The following is a 21247-nucleotide window of genomic DNA, read 5'->3' as shown; positions in this document are numbered from 1 at the left end:
ACCTTCAAAGTTCCTTCGATGGTGAATTATTCACGATTTACAAAGTTTCCGTTTAGAATTATTTTATGTTATTTTTTAATAGTTTCCATTATTTGTAAACTAGCGTTAAAGGTTTTTCTTTTCGTTTTTGTTATTTTTTCCTCGTTGAACAATTAAGAAAACATCTTTAATTATTTATTTTCCATTGCTGTCGTAATTGTTGGTGTTTTGATTTTGAACACTTTACTCGATCAAAGAGAGAATAATCTCCCACACACACACACTAACGTTCACATAAGCACACGGATACTTAAAATCACTGTAAATATATGCAATTTGTAATTGTTGCTATTTTTAGCAGGAAAAAAAAAACAAAAAATATATTTTTGTGTAATAATTTAACACTAAATTCACAATTTGTTATTGAAAATTGTTTTTTTTTTGAAAAAAAAAAATAATTTTTAATATATTTTTTTAAGGAAAAATTTATTTTATTTTTCATTTTCCATCATAACTAATTTCTTTATTACTATATATTATATCATTATATATACTATATTTATATTATGTTATTATATATTAGTTATTTAATAAATTATTTATTTTATATGAATTTATTTATTTATTATTTACTTAATTATTGTATTTATGTTTTATTCATTTGATTATTTATCCATTCATTTCAATTTCTTTCTTCACTTATTTATTTGTTTATTATACCCTCATCCCTATGGCTTGAGAGAGTATATATAATTTGATACGGTCAAAACATGCCTAGTCGAAATAACGGTTTTAGACCCTGGTCTCCTTGGACCAAATCCGATTCAGGACATTTGGAGTCGATCTAGCCTGTCCGCCCGTTTGGCCGTCTGTCTGGCTAGTGGGCACGATAGCTCTCGAAGGGAGTATCCGATTTGGTCCAAACTTGGTACATCGTAATATTATTGTCAAAAAAACACTCAAAGAAAGCGAAAAAATCATCCAACTCTCGTCAAATTTCACACATACACACATATTTTCTAACACAAGATCTGTTGTGAAGAGGATATATCCGCGAGCTCCTTCTTGCACCTCACCCACCAAGGGTCACAGTTTTCAGGAGTTTTATCTGTCATAACGAAACAGGTCAGTGTTCTGTACAATTTGCTATTTCTAAATATTGCTCCCGACCAAAAACCTGAGATGAATGTGGAATTTATGATTTCGCATAAAATTGGATATAAATGTTCGACTTTCTTGTAATTTTGGCCGTACCAATATTTTTATCTGTATTAGTTGAAGTATGAAAATGGACTACTTCGGTCTACTTTGTCTGGTAACTCACGTACATTTTCATATTTTCTAAAAATTATCACATATCTCGAACCAGGCACTTGGCAATATTTATATCATATTTAGTTAGGTCCGCTACGAAATGGATTACATTGGCTCATTCCTTCGGAACCTACACCATAGAGGGTCAAAAATTTATGATTATTCATAACAGAAGTCAAAATATATTTAAATAATCGAACATTGGCTGAGGGTGTACATCGGCAGGCAAAACCGATTGTTAATTTTTAACTTGTGTTAGCTCAACTTTCTCCGTTTTAATTAAAAAATTTAATTTTAAATCATAGTGTTATTCACCACTTATTATTTATTTTCTCCTATTTATTTTTTTTCTCAAATTCCTTATCAAATAATTTTTTGTTTATTTGGTTTTAAGAAAAATTGTGTATTTTTTATTTATTTGTCACTATCCAGTTTTTTTTATTAATAATTATTTAGAATTCATTATTTAATATTTTTTTTGTTAATTTTTATTATTTACTTTCCATTTTTTATTATTGATTATGAATTATTTCTAATTGTATGTATGCATTTATGGGTTTATGTAATTAATTTCTTTATGTTATGATATATTTTTTATCAAAAAAATTAATACATAATATTTTTTTTTTGTTTAAATTCTTAATTCAATTTATTTTTTTTCTAATTTTATTTTAATATTATTTTTAAAAATTTATTATAATTTACTATTTTTATTATTTACTGTTATTATTTTCTTTGGAATTTTTTATTTATAATATGTCAATTTTATAATATTTTTATCAATTTATTCAATCGGTGTTTCTCATTATTTAATACTTTTTTTCACTCAAAAAAAAAAAAAAAGAAAAAAAAAAAAAAAAAAATATATATATATATATATATATATATTTATATATATATATATATATATATAAAATATATATATATATATATATATATATATATATATATATATATATATATATATATATATATATATATATATATATATATATATATATATATATATATAGATAACATATAATTAATTTTTTAATGTTTGATTTATTTTTTATTTACTTTTCAGTTTTTTGTTTTCACTTCAAAAAGAGTCGTTAATTTCGATCGCAGTTCGTCATCGAGAGCGTTAAAATTTTCACATCGACACACAAAAACTGAATCAATTTCGCGCCATACTGCAAAGGCAACGATTTGTTTATGGCCAAAACTTGAGTAGGACTAAACGATGATGGCTAGCCAGGCAGTCAGTCAGCCAACTGGTTGTTGTTTATTTTCGCTGGCACTTGAAATTGGCCAAAAAAATTCAATTCAACTACAAATTCTTATGTCCATAGGGGCTGTTAACAAATTTTTACGTTATTGGAATACCAAAGTTGCCAAACATACTCTTGCGAAGAGAGAAAGAGAGAGCGAAGGAATTGAGCATGCGCTTTCAACCAAAACCAAGACCAGCAACACGTGTTTATTCTGCCGGCCCCACAAATTTGTTGTTTGTTTACAATTCACTTTGATTGGCATTGGAAATAAAGTTAATGACTGCATTAGGTGGCATCGTAATGTGCTCTACTTCAGCTGAGTAGTATTTGACCAATTTAGTGTTTTGTTTTTGTTGAGTAGAAAGTGAGAGCGAGGGAGAGAGAGAGAGAGTGGAGAGAAATTTAATGTGACCTTGATACCGAATTCATTCAAGTGCAATGGGTTCAAATTGTGGCATATATAATTGTTTGTTACTTCATTTAAAGTTGCCGATTATTTCTATACGAGGGTGGTATTAATGGGTGGGGAGAGAAGGATGAAGGCCATACAAGTTAAGAATTTTAGAAAGAAAATTCTCCCAATGAGAATGCTTTTTTTTGAGTAATTACATGCAAGTAAAATTCGAGGAAAAGTGACAAAAGAAAACAATAGCCTTTTGGACCAAAAAAAATAAATAAATAAATATATATATATATATATATATATATATATATATATATATATATATAAATAAAAATAAAAAAAGTGAAAGATTTTACCATATACCCGATAATATAAATTAAATTAAAACAAGCTTAAAAGATTTTAGACGGTTTTGACGATAGATGTATACACTCAGCCAATGTTCGATTATTTAAAAATATTTTGACTTCTGTTTTGATTATTCAAAATGTTGACCTTCCGAAGGAGTGAGGCAATATAGTGGGCCGAAAAATTAAATTTTCACACTTTATCTATAAAATATTAGTATGGGAAAAATTACAAGAAAATCGAACATTTTGATTCAATTTTATGCGAAATTAAAAATTCCATATCCGTCTCAGGTTTCTGGTAGAGAGAAATATTTAGATTCAGGGTGAGATGAAAACATTGAAACCATCTTCAGACTGCTGTCATATCTAAGCCACTCGTCCGACAAGGCCACAGAGTCTATATAGAAGAGCTGGAGAGCCACAGAATCTATATAGACAAGCTGGAGGGTCACAGAGCCTATATAGACAAGCTGGAGGGCCACAGAGTCTATATAGACGAGCTGGAGGGCCAGAGAATCTGTATATACGAGCTGGAAGGCCAGAGAATCTACATAGACGAGCTGGAGGGCCACAGAGTCTATAGAGACGAGCTGGAGGCCAATAGAGCCTATATAGATGAGCTGGAGGGCCATAGAGCCTATATAGACGAGCTGGAGGGCCACAGAGTCTATAGAGACAAGCTGGAGGGCCACAGAGTCTAAATAGACGAGCTGGAGGGCCACAGAGTCTATATAGACGAGCTGGAGGGCCACAGAGTCTATATAGACGAGCTGGAGGGCCACAGAGTCTATACAGTATGAGATGAAAAACTGCAACCAACTTCAGACTGCTGCTACTTCTAAGCCACTCGTCCGACAGCTGTTAAAATTATTTCAGTGACATCTCATTATATTGTTTACAAGCGTACAAAAGCATTTTGATGAGCATCTTCCAGAAAAAAAGTTATTCGTGATGGAATTCAAGCGTGATAGTGTGATTTCTTTATATTTGGCTGGAAACCCCCACAAATGGCTATCGTTAGCGCATTTCAGCATTTAAATGTGAATAAATCTTTTGTGTCTCGTACCATCGCTCGTTACCGTGATACTGGTCGATTTTTAGCCCGACGTCTAGGAAGTGAACGGAAGAAAACAACAACATCAGCAGAAATGGTTCGAAAAGTAAAGAAGCGATTTGATCGAAACCCGCGTCGCAGTGGCAGAGAAATGGCTCGTGATCTGAACATATCGCAATATTCCATTCAGCAAACATTGAAATATGAGCTCGGAGTAGAGCCATTGAAATTCCAAAAAGTGCAAGAACTTACACCGCAACAGAAAGAAAGAAAATAGACTCAAAAGAGCTAAAGAGTTGCTTCACTTGGCCGAAAGTGGTGAAGTTCGAAATGGATACTACAGCCTAAGACAAAAAATTGTCTGTGCAGGTCCTCGTCTTCGTATAGCCCCCATATAACGGTACCTACCGATATTCGGTATTTTTATGATTTCAGCGACATTATTTACCGGAACTGTTTCAAATTTCGCATTTGAAGTTCGTAATGGATACTACAGCCTACGACAATGCACCATGTAGGTCCATGTCATCGGATAGCCCCATATTACGGTAACTCCCTATATTCGGTATTTTGATGATTTTAGCGTCATTATTCACCGGAGTAGTTTCAAGTAACGTTCTTAGAGTTCATAATGGGAACTACAGACTGTGACAGAAAATTGTCTGTGCAGGTCCAGGTCTTCGTATAGACCCCATATATCAGTTCCTCCCTATATTCGCTATTTTGACGAATTTAGGTACAATACTCACCAAAATTGTTTGAAATGTCGTATTTGAAGTTCGTAATGGATGCTACAGCCTGTGACAGAAAATTGTCTATTGTCCGATATAAAGGTACCTCCTTATATACGAAATTTTGATGATTTTAGCTACATTATTCACCGTTTATTTCAAGTTCCGAATTTGAATTTGGTAATGACTTATGAGAAACAATGCCTGTGTGGGTCCACGTCGTATAGACAGTAATATAACGGCTATATTCGGTATTTTTAAAATGTTAACAGAATTTTTAAGGATTTTATTTCCAAATTCGTTCCAAATGGTGGAGGGTATTCAAAGTTCGGACCGGACGAACTTACTGATTTTTTATATTTCATCCTGTATACGTTATGGGGTCTACGATGAGTATTTAGGGATGTCACAAACGAATTGACAAAGTTAATATACCCTCCTTTTCTAGGTGGAGGGTATAAAAATGGAAGATCGGGAACTTGCCGCCTCTATTTAAGTGTCTGCAACTGCAAACATTTAAGACGCCGATATATGTTTCTTCTTTTTTTAGTTCACCTTTCATAATCTGCTGGATTTTCCTTGTAATAATGGGAAAAATTGAATTTTGTGGCCAAGTGTTATCAGTCAGTTAGTCAGTCATTACACCAACCTTTAAGTAAGGTATATTAGAAGAGGTTGAGAGGACAATTCCAAAATTTTTTCTTAATTTTCTGTTTTTTATGTGGGATGTTTTATTTCATTGTATCAGGAAAAATAAAATAACCATAATACCCGACCACACTTTGCGCCCCCAATCAATTAAAGCTTTTCTTTGAAAATATTTTGAAACAATTCACATTTAAATACCCATTAATAATGTACAACACGTTGGCATTCCAGCAACTGATTTATCTACAAATCAACGTAATTTTTCTCATTCATTTAATTTAATTAAATGTAAATTTTTCCAATGAAGTTGGCATTTTTTTGGTTTTTTTTTCTTTCATCAATACCCAGAAAATCGTCCATTTCATTGATATTTGAAAAGCTCTTGAATAAATATTTTATTTAACAACATTTTAAATTTATACATAACTACATATATGGACTCCTGTGTATTTCCATAGAAATGTATGTGTGACTGTGTGTGTGTGTGTGCGTGCGTGAAAACCCACAGCGCGCAAAACAACATTTTGATGCAATTTTAATTGGGACATTTCGTCACGCCTGTGAGCTGTACCTAGTGGCGTATACTTCATTTGATTTGCATTGGCTGATGGCTGATGTGTTACTCATACGCCACCATAAATACAAAATGGAAAAGGAATATTGTTATTATTTCCAAATAAAATTTTAATTGCAAGCGATCGCGTAGGTTCGCAGCACACCCCCCTTGAGGGATGTGAATGTGGATGGGAGGGTGTGTAGCTGTGTCTGTGTTTTTGAAGCCAAATATTTACTTCGCATCCTAAAATTTATTTAATTCATGTTAAATACCAGAGCATTTTATATATATTTTTTTTATAGCAAAGTTAAGTGGAAAATTTAATGGGGGGAATTTCAAAGAAGCAAAGGGTTTGCTGGTCAAGCAAGTTAACATAACCCACATATTTCTGGGGATAAACAAATGTTAGGCGTTCTATTATTTCTCAGAAACAATTATTGCTCTGGAATTTATTTTTAGTTTTTCTTTCGTCCCTTTTTTAAAAAGTGACTAAAAACTCAATTTAAATGGTATCGTAGCAATTTAAAATATTCTAAAAAATTATTTGTCATAAAATTCTACTAAGGGTTCTAGAAGATGTCAAAGGTCTAAATCTTGCCGAAACGCAAGGAATTCATTAAAAATTAAAAAAAAAAAAAAAACATATTTTAGGGTTAAAGCCGTACTTTGTGTGAATTTATGCAAAAATCTCCAACAAAGCATCATTTTAGCAAAAATATTCTTCATCAAATTCTACTAAAAGTTACCAAAGAAATGAAATCTCTATTTGCATTGCATATCATAAAAATATTTCCATCAATATTGCCGATATAAATCGAAAATATTCCCAAATTTTTTGATCAAATTTTCCTTGGACTTTGTTCGAGTTGACGCCTGAAAGTAACATAAAATTTCGTTGTAGACCCAAAGTCTCAAGAGAAGAAATATTCTACACCAAATTTTACCATAAGCCTCAAAATAAACCTTATATCTAGGTACAATAGTTTTTGTGAAAATTACATTCGGAATTTAGGCGCTAAAAGTGAAAATATGTATCTCCTTTTTACACTGCAAATTTAACACGTTTCCGATGCAAGTGAAAATCTCCCTTTATAGCTCCTTTTTTAGGAAAAGTGTTAAAGTAAAAATTAGTATTCTACAAGAATTATTTGTCATAAAATTCTACTTTTGACTGACGTCAAAAGTCTAAATTTTACCTAAATGCGAAGAAATCATAAAACATTTTAGGGTTATAGGATTTTGTGCAAATATCTCCGAAAGAGCATCATTTTAGAAGGATGACACCAAAGACAAAAATATTCGTCATCAAATTTCACTTTAAGTCATCAACAAAAACAAATCTCTATTTCCACTACATGTCATAAAAATATTTCCTTCAAAGTTCAAAAAAAAAAAAAAAGAAAAAACTCAAAATATTCTTTAATTTTTTGATCATTTTTTCCTTGGACTTATACTGTAAATTTAGCCCGTTTCCAATCCAAGTCAAAGTCGCCCTATATTATTCATTTTTTTTTTGGAAAAATGCTAAAGTTAAAATTAGTATCCTACAAGATTATTTGTTATAAAATTCTAATATAGGTCATGGAAGACCTCAAAAGTACCTAATCGCCAGGAAATCATAATTATTAAAAATACATTTTAGCGTTATGCGAGTTTGTGCAAATATCTCCAACAAAGCAACATTTTAGAAGGATGACACCAAAGACAAATATGTTCGTCATCAAATTTCACTTAAAGTCATCAACGAAAACAAATCTCTATTTCCACTGCATATCATAAACAATATTTCCTTCAATGTTCCAAAAAAAAAAAAAAAAACTGAAAATATTCTTTAATTTTTTTGATCAACTTTTTTCGAGTTGACTCTTGAAAATAGCATCAAATTTCGTTGTAGACCCAAAGTGTCAAAAGAAGAAATATTCTAGACAAAATTTCACTATAAATCTCAGAATAAACCATGTATCCAGGTACCATAGTTTTTCGGAAAATTCTATTGGAAGTTTATATACTAAAAGTGAGAATCATGGGTGTGCTTTTTTACTGTAAATTTAACACGTTTCCGATCCAAGCCAAAGTCTCCCTTTATAATTCATTTTTAGAAAAAAGTCATGAAACTATACTACAGGTCCTAAAAGACGTCAAAAGTCTAACATTTACCTAAACGCCAGGAAATCATAAATATTAAAAATACGTTTTAGGGTTATTCGAATTTTTGAAAATATCTCCATAAAAGCTTCTTTTTAGAAGGATGACATTAAAGACAAAAATGTTCGCCATCCAATTTGAGTCCAAGTCACCAAAGAAAACAAATCTCTATTTCCATTGCTTATCATAAAAATATTTCCTTCAAAGTTCCAAAAAAAAAAACTGAAAATATTCTTTAATTTTTTTGATCATTTTTTCCATGGACTTTATTCGAGTTGACACCTAAAAATCACATCAAATTTCGTTTTATGCCGAAGGTATAAGAAGAAGAAATATTCTACACAAAGTTTCACTATAAATCTCGGAATAAACTCTATATCTAGGTATAATAGTTTTTCGGAAAATTGGATTCGAAATTGTAAACTGTAAATTTTACCTGTTTCCAATCCAAGTCAAAGTCTCCCTTTATTATTTATTTTTTTCGGAAAAATGCTAAAGTAAAAATTAGTATTCTACAAGATTTTGTCATAAAATTCTACTATATGTCCCGGAAGACCTCAAAAGTCTAATATTTACCTAAACGCCAGGAAATCATAAATATTAAAAATACATTTTAGGGTTATTCGAGTTTTTGAAAATATCTCCATAAAAGCTTCATTTTATAAGGATGACACCAAAGACAAATATGTTCGTCATAAAATTTCACTTAAAATCATCAACGAAAACAAATCTCTATTTCCACTGCATATCATAAAAATATATCCTTCAATGTTCCAAAAAAAAAAAAAAAAAAAAAAACTGAAAATATTCTTTAATTTTTTTGATCAATTTTTCCTTGGACTTTTTTCGTGTTGACGCCTGAAAGTAACATCAAATTTCGTTGTAGACCCAAAGTGTCAAAAGAAGAAATATTCTACACAAAATTTCACTATAAAACTCAGAATAAACTTTATATCTAGGTATAATAGATTTTCGGAAAATTCGATTTCAAATTTATATACCAAAAGTGAAAATCACGAGCTTGCTTTTTTACTGTAAATTGAACCCGTTTCCAATCCGAGTCAAAATCTCCCCTAGAACTTAATTTTTTGGGGAAACTGCCAAAGGCGGATATATTCTAGATCAAATTTCATTAGAAGTCTCTGAACCAAAAAAATTTGTATACCTAATGTGTACCATAAAAAATATCATTTTATTTTGGGTTATAAACATTTTGACAAATTTAACACCTAATCTGCATTCTATGGAAACTTTCTTATAATTTCACTGTCCAACAACCAGCCGGGGTTATGGGAAATTCCAAGTGGACTTGATAGATTGTAGATCAAACTCTTCTGAGATTTATAGTGAAATTTTGTGTAGAATATTTCTTCCTTAAACACTTTCTCCTTAAGACGAAATTTTATGTTACTTTCATGTGTAGACTCGAGAAAAAAAAAATTATTTATTAATATTTTATTAATTTTTTAGTTATATATTTATTTAATTTTTGTCTATTTTCAGAAAACATGGATAAGTTTGACTTCCCACAGGGAGTCTCTCAAAAAAAAAAAAAAAAATAAATAAATAAATAAATAAATAATTAAAAAAAAATAAATAAATAAATAAAATAAAAATTATAAATAATAAAGAACTCAATATATTCCCATTGTTTCCTTAATGAAAAAGTGGGCTCTAAGGGTCTGGAAGTGCCTCCTAAAGGGCCTTAAAGCGGCCCATAAAATTGTTAGCAAACTAACATTTCCCCAACAAATTATTTCCCACACAAATAATTTTCTAGCCTTTAAATCCAGTTTTCACAATTAACCAACTAAAGACTATAAAATTCCCCCTTCCAAATACCCCCATGATTATTAACATCCATAAAAAACACGCATAAATTTTAACCCCATTTGTATATCCTTCTCCGAAAACAAAACTATAAAACTACTGAAACTTTTTACATTAACAACGTCCTGATGCGGTATTTCATTTTAATTCGTACATTTACATTTTAATACGCAATCATAACAATGGATCTCTCACAAACACCTGCAAAAGGTAGGAGAACTTTGCGTGTGTGTCTGTGTGTTTGTGACTAACATTAAATGACATTCGCAGGTGGTGGAAAATTTAAATTAATATTAAATTAATATTCAAAAAACTCTGAGCTGAGATTTACAACACAAACACATACACAGAGAGAGAAAAAAGTTGTTTAACAAGTCTGGAAAAGAACAACAGAACCGAAGAGAGAGAGGGAGTAGACAAATAGGCCACTGACCTGTAAAAGAGCAAATCTGCAGAAAATGCAAAAAGTTTTATTTTTGATATGCAAATTTGATTATGACATTTACAAAAAAAAAAAAAACTGACAGAAAAAAACATGAATATTGCTGTCTAATTATTTTGACAGTTGACAAGAGGTTATTATTATTTGCTAAGGTGGCTGTCATAAAGATGTTATACACATGACTACATACCTACATGCATTCATATATAGATAATTCTATGCATACAGGGTGAGATGAAAAAACTGCAACCAACTTCAGACTGCTGTCATTTCTAAGCCACACGTCCGACAGCTGTTAAAATTATTCCAAAGACAGCTCATTGTATTGACTACAAGCGTACAAAAGCATTTTGGTGAGAATTTTCCAGAAAAAAAAATTATTTGTGATGGAATAGGAATAGTGTGAATAGTGTGATTTCTTTATATCTATGGCTGGAAAACCACAAGTGGCTATCGTTAGAGCACTTCAGCATTAAAAGGTGAATAAATCTTTTGTGTCTCGTACCATCGCTCGTTACCGTGATACTGGTAACATAGCCCGACGTCAAGGAAGTGGACGGAACAACAACATCAGCAGAAATGGTTGGACAAGAAAAGAAGCGTCTTGATCGAAACACTCGTCGCAGTGACCGAAAAATGGCTCGTGAGCTGAACATATCGCAAAAATTCATTCGGCAAACATTAAAAAATGAGCTGGGGGTAAAGCCATTGAAATTCTAAAAAGGGCAAGAACTTACACGGTAACAGAAAGAAAACAGACTCAAAAGAGCCGAAGAGTTGCCTAGCTTGGCCGAAAGAGGTGAACTGCCGAATTTGGTTTCCGATTTTCTCCGCTGAGAAAACATTCGTTGTCCAGCAGTTGGTCAACAAACAAAATGATCGTGTTTACTTGCCAAAGAGGTCAGCTAAAAATGTACACCAGAACTCAAGCCTCAAGCCGGCCATGGTTATGGGTGATTGGCCGCCATAACAGCCAATGGTCGCTCTACGCTCGTATTAATCGACCGTGGCATCAGAATAAACGGCGAATATTATCGCGAAAATATTCTGGAGGGTGTATTAAAGCCTTGGCCATGCAAACATTTTGGCCGCAGACCTTGGACATTCCAACAGGACTCAGCACCATTGCGCCTCAGCATGCGCCACCAAAGAATGGTTACGAAATGAGGTTCCTCGCCTCATTTACAGCGCACAAAATGGCCACCAAAGTCTTCGGATACCAATCCGTTGGACTATTGTGTCTGGAGTTTTTGTGGAAAGCAAGGTTGGCACTAAAAAATACCAAAGTGTCGATCACCGATCACCTAAAGCTAGCGCTTCGCCGGGAATAGACCAAAATACCGCAGAGCAACATTCGGGCAGCGTGTGTCGGTTCCATTGACCGTTTGAAGGCCAAAGGTGACCAATTCGAACAAATCTAAACTTATTCTAAAACTTGATGCTATTTCCGACATTTTTTGCTTTCATTCAAAAAAATTTGAAAAAAAAAATGTAAAAAATATGGCGTTTGACTTTGTTGCAGTTTTTTTTTTACCCCACCCTGTACATCCAAACGCAGAAGATCTTTTATAGATCACCTATGGATGGACTACATTCTTTAGATTTTCTATAGATATGAGACCTTCTACAGGTCTCCTATACATAGGAGACCTTCTATAGATCTTCTATACATTGGAGACCCACTATCGGTATCCTATATATGGGAGACCCACTGTGGGTCTCCTATACATGGGAGACCCGCTATGGGTATCCTTGTATAGTTCTCCTATACATAGGAGAATTTGTATAGTCTACTAAACATAGGAGACCTTGTATGGGTCTTCTATACTCAGGAGACTTTGTATAGGTCTCCTATACTCAGGAGATCTAATATAGATCTTCTATACATAGGATACCTTATATAGGACTTCTACACATAGGAAACCTTACATAGGTCTTCTATACATAGATAATCTTCGATAGGTCTCCTATACACCTTCCTATACCTTCTATAGGTCTCATATACATAGGAGACCATCTATAGCTTCCCTATGCATAGGAAACCTTTTAAATGTTTCCTATACTCAGGAGACTTTCTATAGGTCTTCTATACAAAGGGGACCTTCTATAGGTCTCCTATACACAGGAGACTGTCTATAGGTCTCCTATACACGGGAGACCTTCTATAAGTCTCCTATACATAGGACACCCTCTATAGGTCTCCTATACATAGAAGAACTTGTATAGGTCTCCTATACTCAGGAGACCTTCCATATGTCTCGTATATGTAGGAGACGATTTATAGGTCTCCTAGTCATAGGAGACAATCTATGATCTCCTATAGATATGATATCAGTAGATATAGATAGGGGATCTTCTATAGGTCTCCTATAGATAGGAAACCTTCTATATATCTCCTATATATAGGAGACCTCCTTTAAGTGTCCGATATATAGCTGATTTGCTATAGGTTCTTATATAGGTCTCCTATAGACAGGATCAACTATACGTCTCCTTTAGACAGTTGACTTTTTATAGTTCTCTTATTGATAGAAGACATTCTACCTAGACCTATAGCTATCTACTATCAATAAGAGACCTATCGTTAGTAGACCTCTATAGGTCTCCTACAGATAGGAAATCTTCTATATGTCTCCTATATATAGGAGACCTCCTTTAAGTCTCCGCTAGATACCTGATTTTCTATAGGTCTCTCTATAGGTCTCCTATAGACAGTTGACTTTTTATTGTTCTCTTCTTGATAGGAGACATTCGTCCTAGACCTATAGAGATCTACTATCAATAAGAGACCTATCGATAGTAGACCTCTATAGAACTCCTATGGATAGCAGACCCTTCTATATGTCTACTAAAGATAGAGGACTTTCCGTAGGTCCCTAGGGAAGGATACCTTATTTCGGAATTCCCCTATTTGTATGGCTTCTTGACTGTTCTCCCATAGAGACGTGCCACATCACTCTCCTGTCTTTCGTTTGCATTTTCTTCCACACACCATAATCAAGAAAAGAAAATAAATAAACAATGGCGATAACTGCTGGTTACAATCACTCACTGTCGATTTGTTTTCCGGCACAACAACAGATGTATCCGAAGAATTCCTTTTCTCCTTCCATGGGCAAATGGGAAAAATGCATTCAACGAAAGGCGTAGAATTACAATTTGCAGTTTACGTTGTTGAGGGCATTTCTTAATTCCGAGTATTTTCTTCCGTTAGCTGAGAGAGACCACACTTTGTTTTTGTTAATTGATTTGTTTTGAATTAAAAAAAAAAACACAAAATCGCAGTTGTAGCCCCCGCGGGGGATGGAAAGCACTTTTCTGGACTTACTTTTGTTTTGGAAACAATTTGAGGGATTTTCGTATTTTTTTTTTTTAATTTTAATTTTTTTCTTTTTTTTTTTGATTTTGAATTACAAACACTGTGAAATATTTTTTATAGGCTAATATACTTGGGTTGTTTATTTAACAACATCGAACAAAAAAATCGATACACACCCGAAACTTTAGTCATAATTAATGGCGAAAAATTCGTTCTCTTTGTTATAATAATAATTTATGGAATTTTTTAACACTGATGCTCTACCGTTTGTTTATAAACGCTTTAATTGGCCTCATTATATTTTAAATTCGAAATTATTGCAAATTATTCGTATCTTTTTTCGTTTGGTACGAAAATGCTATTGGCAACAATGGATGGAACCATAACCCGCCGATATTGACATTCCCGCAACACTTTAACGACTAAACAATTGAAGTTCACTTAACTGGTTGTCGCTTTGCAGAGGGGCTGGTGGGTTGGGTTTTTTTTCTTCTCCAGTCGCTTAACGAATTTTTCCGTTATTGGAAATGTGTTTATAAAATGAGGGGCATGCGCAGTTCTTTGTTATGGTATTTTGAATGAAAGGCAAAAAAAAAAAAAAAAGAAATTAAAAAAAAAAAAAAAAAAATATTCAACACGTGCTAGAAATCCATGGAGGAATCCATTGAGACTTGGTTTGGAAATTCTGTTCTACTACATGGCGAGAATGTGGGAATAAAAATTGGACAGTAGATATTCTAAACATAGAAGACCGATGGATAATTATCCATAATATATAGAAACTGTCAGGGTTGAACTTGGGGCATAGGCGTGTGATAAGGCTAAGTTTTGGAAATTCGTACTAAAATGGTACGAAAAGTACCAAAATGTACCAAAAATTGAAAATATTGTGTTAAACAAACGGAATGAGCTAGAATTTTCAAATTTGGAATTAGTGTCATTTATGATGTGTAGGATAGATGTGCCAAAGGTTTTTTGGAAATTCGAACTTAAAGGTTACGAAAAGTTTCCAAATGGTACTAAACTTCTAAAATTGTACCATATGGTATTATGTGAGCGGAAAAAAATGAAAATATCTAACACGTGCTTGAAATCTATGGAGGAATCCATCGAGACTTGGTTTGGAAATCCTGTTCTACTACATGGCGAGACCTTTTAGGGGGGTCCTGTGGGACTGTCCAACCTTCGACAGTAGATATTCTAAACATAGAAGACCGGTGGATAATTATCCATAATATATAGTAACTGTCAGGGTTGAACTTGGGGCATAGGCGTGTGATAAAACTGAGTTTTGGAAATTAGTACTAAAAGGGTACGAAAAGTACCAAAATGTACCAGAAGTATATTTATATATATTTATTTTTTATGGGACACACCGAATGAGCTAGAATTCTGAAATTTAGAATAAGAGTCACTGATTGAGTGCAGGAGAGATGTACCATAGGGTTTTTGAAAATTCAAAGTTTAAGGTTACGAAAAGTTCCCAAATGGTACTAAACTTCTAAAATGGTACCATTTGATATTATGTGAAGGGATAGAGCGAAAAACTTCAAATTCGGTATGAGGATCAAGGTTGGAAAGTCAGTTTTATAGATGAAGGTGGTTTTGGAAATGTGTACAAAATGTAAGTATTGTACAAAATGGTACTAAATTTGGCACCATTTGGGATAGGGTAAACGGATGAAGCTGGAATTTAGAAATTTTGTATTGGGGTCCCTGTATTGGTGATAGGTTTGTGATAAAAAGATGTTTTTGGAAATGTGTACCAAAAATGCACGCAAGGTACTAAATAATACCATATTTGGTATAATTTGGTATTAGGCTGAACGCTTAGTACTATTTTTGGTACAATTTGTTATTGGCTGAAAATATAGTGCTTGAAATTTGACCCTAATGGTCGCTGTTTATATGTAGCCGGTTTTGGAAATATATACTACAATTGGACGGAAAGTACTAAATAGTACCACATTTGGTACAATTTGGTTTTGACTGAACTCATAGTGCTTGAAAACTAATATTAGATATTAGTGTCGCTGCCAATGAATATGGTCTGGACATATGAAGGTGGTCTCGGAAATATGTACTATAATTATACGAAGAGTACTAAATTGTATTTAGTACGAAGAGTACTTAATTGTACTAAATTTGGTATTGTGCGAAGGGATAGAGATAAAATTCTGAAAATTGATATTTAGATGGCTGATGTGTCTGAGACTTGGCAGTGTTATGAAAATGTGTCCTATATTTGTACGAAAAGTACTAAATGGTACTAAATTTACTATTGAGTGAAGGGATAGGCCTAGAATCCTCAAATTATTATTATATGGCTCAGATGGTATCTGGAATATGATGGTATCTGATATATGAGGATAATTTCGGAAATGTATACCAAAATTTTTCGAACGGTACTAAATGGTACTAAATTTGAACTGTTTGGTTTAGGGGAAACGGATGAAACTGAAATTTTAAAATTGTGTATAGAGGTCCCTCTTGGTGGTAGGTTTGTGATAAAGAAGTGCTTTTGGAAATGTGTACTTTAAGTGCACGAAAAGTACTAAATAGTACTATATTTGGTACAATTTGGTTTTTACTAAACATAAAGTGCTTTAAATCTGAAATATTATATTAGGGTTGCTGTTCATGTGTAGTCTGGACATATGAAGGTGGTTTCGGAAATGTGTACTATAATTGTACAAAAAGTACTAAATGGTACTATATTTAAGATTGGGTTAAGGGAAAGAGATAAAATTCTAAAAATTGATATTTAGATGGCTGATGGTATCTGTGTCTGAAATTTGTGTATGGTATGAAAATGTGTCCTATATTTTTACGAAAAGTACTAAATGGTACTAAATTTGCTATTGGGTGAAGGGATAGGGCTAGAATCCTCCAATTTGATTATAATGTCTCAGTTGTTATCTGAAATTGAGATATGGAGGTGGTTTCGGAAATGTGTGCTATAATTGTACAAAAAGTACTAAATGGTACTATATTTAAGATTGGGTGAAGGGAAAGAGATAAAATTCGGAAAATTGATATTTAAATGACAGGTGGTGTTGGTGTCTGAGATTTGCCCGTGGGATAAAAATACGTCCGTTTACCTGCGAAAAGTACTAAATGGTACTAAATTTGTTGGTGGATGAAGAAATAGAACTGGAATCCTCAAATTTGATATTGAGGGCTCTATTGGTATCGGGAATTAAGATATGGAGGTAGTATAGGAAAGCATTTTGATGAGAATTTTCCAGAAAAAAAAAAGTTATTCGTGATGCAATTCAAGCGTGATGGTGGGATTTCTTTATATTTGGCTGGAAAACCCCACAAGTGGCTATCGTTAGAGCACTCCAACATTTAAATGTGAATAAATCTTTTGTGTCTCGTACCATCGCTCGTTACCATGAAACTGGTAGCGTAGCCTGACATATGTCAAGGAAGTGGACGGAAGAAAACAGCAACATCAGCAGAAATGCTTCGAAAAGTAAAGAAGCGACTTGATTGAAACTCGCGTCGCAGTGGCCGAAAAATGACTCTTGAGCTGGACATATCGCCAAGCAATATTCCATTCGGCAAATAGTGAAAAATGAACTCGGGGTAAAGCCATTGAAATTTCAAAAAATGCAAGAACTTACACTGCAACAGAAAGAAAATAGACTCAAAAGAGCTAAAGAGTTGCTTCGCTTGGCCGAAAGTGGTGAACTGTCAAATTTGGTTTTCTCCGCTCCTATGAGCAAACATTCGTTGTCCAGCAGTTTGTAAACAAACAAAATGATTGTGTTTACTTGCCAAAGAAGTCAGCTGAAAATGTTCACCCTCAGTTGGCCACCAGAACTCAAGCCTCAAGCCGGCCATGGTGATGGTGTGGGCCACCACAACAGCCGATGGTTGCTCTCCGCTCGTATTAATCGACCGTGGCATCGGAATAAATGCCGAATATTATCGCAAAAATATTCTGGAGGGTGTATTAAAGCCCTGGGCATGCAAACATTTTGGCCGCAGACATTGGACATTCCAATAGGACTCAGCACCATCGCACTCAGCACGCGCCACCCAAGAATGGTTATAAAATTAGGTTCCCCGCTTCTCGCTTTCCAGCCCACAATGGCCACCAAAATCTCCGGATACCAATCCTTTGTGTCTGGAGTATTTGTGGAAAGCAAGGTTGGCACTAAAAAATACCAAAGTGTCGATCACCTCAAGCAAGCGCTTCGCCGGGAATGGGCCAAAATACCGCAGAGCAACATTCGAGCAGCGTGTGACGTCGTTTTCGTTGGCCGTTTGAAGTCCATAATTCCTGCCAAAGGTGACCAATTCGAACAAATCTAAACTTATCTAAAATTTGATGTTAAATCCGACATTTGTTGCTTTCAGTCAATTAAAATTTAAAAAAAGAAAATTAAAAATTATGGAGTTTGACTTTGTTGCAGTTTTTTTAACTCACCCTGTAATTGTTCGAAAACTTTAAAAAAGTACTAAATTATACAAAATTGTACCACGGAGAACTCTTTACCAAGGTGAAACCCTCCAGAATATTTTGGCGATAATATTCGGCAATTATTCTGATGCCACGGTCGATAAATACGAGCGGAGAGCAGCCATCGGCTGTTATGGCGGCCCACACCATCACCATGGCCAGCGCTTGAGTTCTGGTGGCCAACAGAAAGTGCACATTTTCAGCTGACCTCTTTGGCAATTAAACACGATCATTTTGTTTGTTTACAAACTGCTGGACAACGAATGTTTTCTCATCGGAAAAAAAACAAATTCGGCAGTTCACCACTTACGGCCAAGCGAAGCAACTCTTTAGCTCTTTTGAGTCTATTTTCTTTCTGTTGTGGAGTGAGTTCTTGCACTTTTTGGATTTTCAATGGTTTTACCCCGAGCTTATTTTTCAATATTTGCCGAATGGAATATTTCGATATGTCCAGCTCACGAGCTATTTTTCGGCCACTACGACGCGGGTTTCGATCAAGTCTCTTCTTTACTTTTCGAACCATTTCTGCTGATGTTGCTGTTTTCTTCCGTCCACTTTCTTGACGTTGGGAACTTAATATAAAAGTCCAGGATTCCTGCTCTATCCCTTCACCCAAGGTGAAAGGATAGACCTGGAATCCTGGACTTTGGTAGTAAGGTCTCTGTATGTATCTGTGTTTGAGTTATGGGGGGGTGGGTTTGGAAATGCGTCCTACAGTTGTTCGAACAGTACTTAGTGGTACTAAATTTGGTATTATTTTAAGGAATATTGCTTAAATCCTCAAATTTGATATTGAGGTCTATTTTGGTATCTGAAATTTAAATTTGGAGGTGGTTTCGAAAATGCGTCCTATATTTGTACGAAAAGTACTAAATAGTACTACATTTGGTACAATTTGGTATTGGGTGAAAGAAAAGATTTGAAATCCTGAAATTTGTTACGGATGTTATTGTTGGTGTCTGTGGTTAAGATATGGAGATATGGTTTTGGAAACGTGTACTATAATTGTTCGAAAAGTACTAAATTGTACTGAATTTGGTGTATAGGGTGAAGGTATAGAGCTGAAATCCTGAACTTTGATATTTAGGTCTCTGTGGGTATCTGTCTTTGAGTTATGGGGGTGGGTTTGGAAATGCGTCCCATAATTGTTCGAATATTACAAAGTGGTACTAAATTTGGTATTGGGTGAATAGGATAGGTCTGAAATCCTGAAATTTAATAATTAGGTCTCTATTGACATTTGGAGTTAAGATAAGGAGATGGTTTTGGCAATGCGTCATATGTTAGTACGAAAAGTACTAAATGGTACTAAATTTGGTATTGGGTTAAGGGATAGTGCTTAAATCCTCAAATTTGATATTGAGGTGTCTGTTGGTATCTGGAATTTAAATTTGGAGTTGGTTTTGGAAATGTGTCCTATATTTGTACGAAAAGTACTAAATTGTACTAAATTTGGTGTGTAGGGTGAGGGGGTAGAGCTGGAATCCTGAACTTTGATATTAAGATCTCGGTGGGTATCTGTCTTTGAGTTTTGGACGTGGGTTTGGAAATGCGTCCTATAATTGTTCGAATATTACTAAGTGGTACCAAATTTGATATTGGGTTAGGGGATAGAGCTGAAATCCTGAAATTTGATATTGAGGTCTCTGTTAGTATCTGGAATTTAAATTTTGAGGTGGTTTTGGAAATGCGTCCTATATTGGTGTCTGTGCTTAAGATATGGAGGATATTTTGGAAACGTGTACTATAATTCTTCCAAAAAGTACTAACTTGTTCTAAATTTGGTGTATAGGGTGAAGGGATAGATCTGGAATCCTGAACTTTGATATTAAGGTCTCTGTGGGTATCTGTCTTTGAGTTATGGGGGGTGGGTTTGGAAATGCGTCCCATAATTGTTTGAATAGTACAAAGTGGTACTAAATTTGGTATTGGGTGAATAGAATAGGGCTGGAATCCTGAAATTTAATATTTAGGTCTCTCTCGGTATTCGGAGTTGAGATATGGAGATTATTTTGGCAATGCGTCATATGTTTGTACTAAATAGTACATTTGGTACAATTTGGTATTGGGTTAAGGAATAGTGCTAAAATCCTCAAATTTGTTATTTAGGTCTCTGTTGGTATCTGGAATTTAGATTTGGAGGCGGTTTGGGAAATGAGTCCTATAGTTGTACGAAAAGTACTAAATTGTACTAAATTTGGTGTATAGGGTGAAGGGATAGAGCTGGAATCCTGAACTTTGATATTAAGGTCTCTGTGGGTATCTGTCTTTGAGTTATGGGGGTGGGTTTGAAAATGTGTCCTACAGTTGTTTGAATAGTACTAAGTGGTACCAAATTTGGTATTGGGTGAATAGGATAGGGCTGGAATCCTGAAATTTAATATTTAGGTCTCTATTGGCATTTGGAGTTAAGATAAGGAGATGGTTTTTGCAATGCGTCATATGTTTGTAGGAAAAGTACTAAATAGTACTAAATTTGGTATCGGGTTAATGAATGGTGCTAAAATCCACAAATTTGATATTGAGATCTCTGTTGGTATCTGGAATTTAATTTTGAGGTGGTTTCGGAAATGCGTCCTATATTTGTACGAAAAGTACTAAATGGTACTAAATTTGGTAATCTGCTAAGGAATAGTGCTGAAATCCTCAAATTTGGTATTGAGGTGTCTGTTGGTATCTGGAATTTAATTTTTGAGGTGGTTTCGGAAATGTGTCCTATATTTGGGCGAAAAGTTGCAAATTTTACTAA

General features: G+C 34.0%; 1 protein-coding gene across 2 annotated transcripts in view; it reads right to left on the bottom strand.

Annotated features, from left to right (window-relative positions):
* The window catches only part of LOC101899842 (G-protein coupled receptor dmsr-1), a 455946-nt gene that overhangs the window by 191126 nt on the left and 243573 nt on the right, over positions 1–21247 (bottom strand). The window contains exon 1 of one of the 2 annotated variants that reach the window (XM_005177084.4): positions 3–105. The exons of the other annotated variant lie outside the window; for it this stretch is intronic. The gene's annotated coding sequence lies outside the window, so the exon portion shown is untranslated. Of the gene's footprint in view, positions 1–2; positions 106–21247 lie in introns of those variants that run through there. 2 annotated transcript variants of the gene reach the window in all.

The sequence above is a fragment of the Musca domestica genome, unplaced genomic scaffold, assembly GCF_030504385.1.
Source record: "Musca domestica strain aabys unplaced genomic scaffold, Musca_domestica.polishedcontigs.V.1.1 8, whole genome shotgun sequence".
Lineage (NCBI taxonomy): Eukaryota > Metazoa > Arthropoda > Insecta > Diptera > Muscidae > Musca > Musca domestica.
The sequence above is the reverse complement of the archived record's forward strand: the minus strand, read 5'-3'. Positions and strand labels throughout refer to the sequence as shown.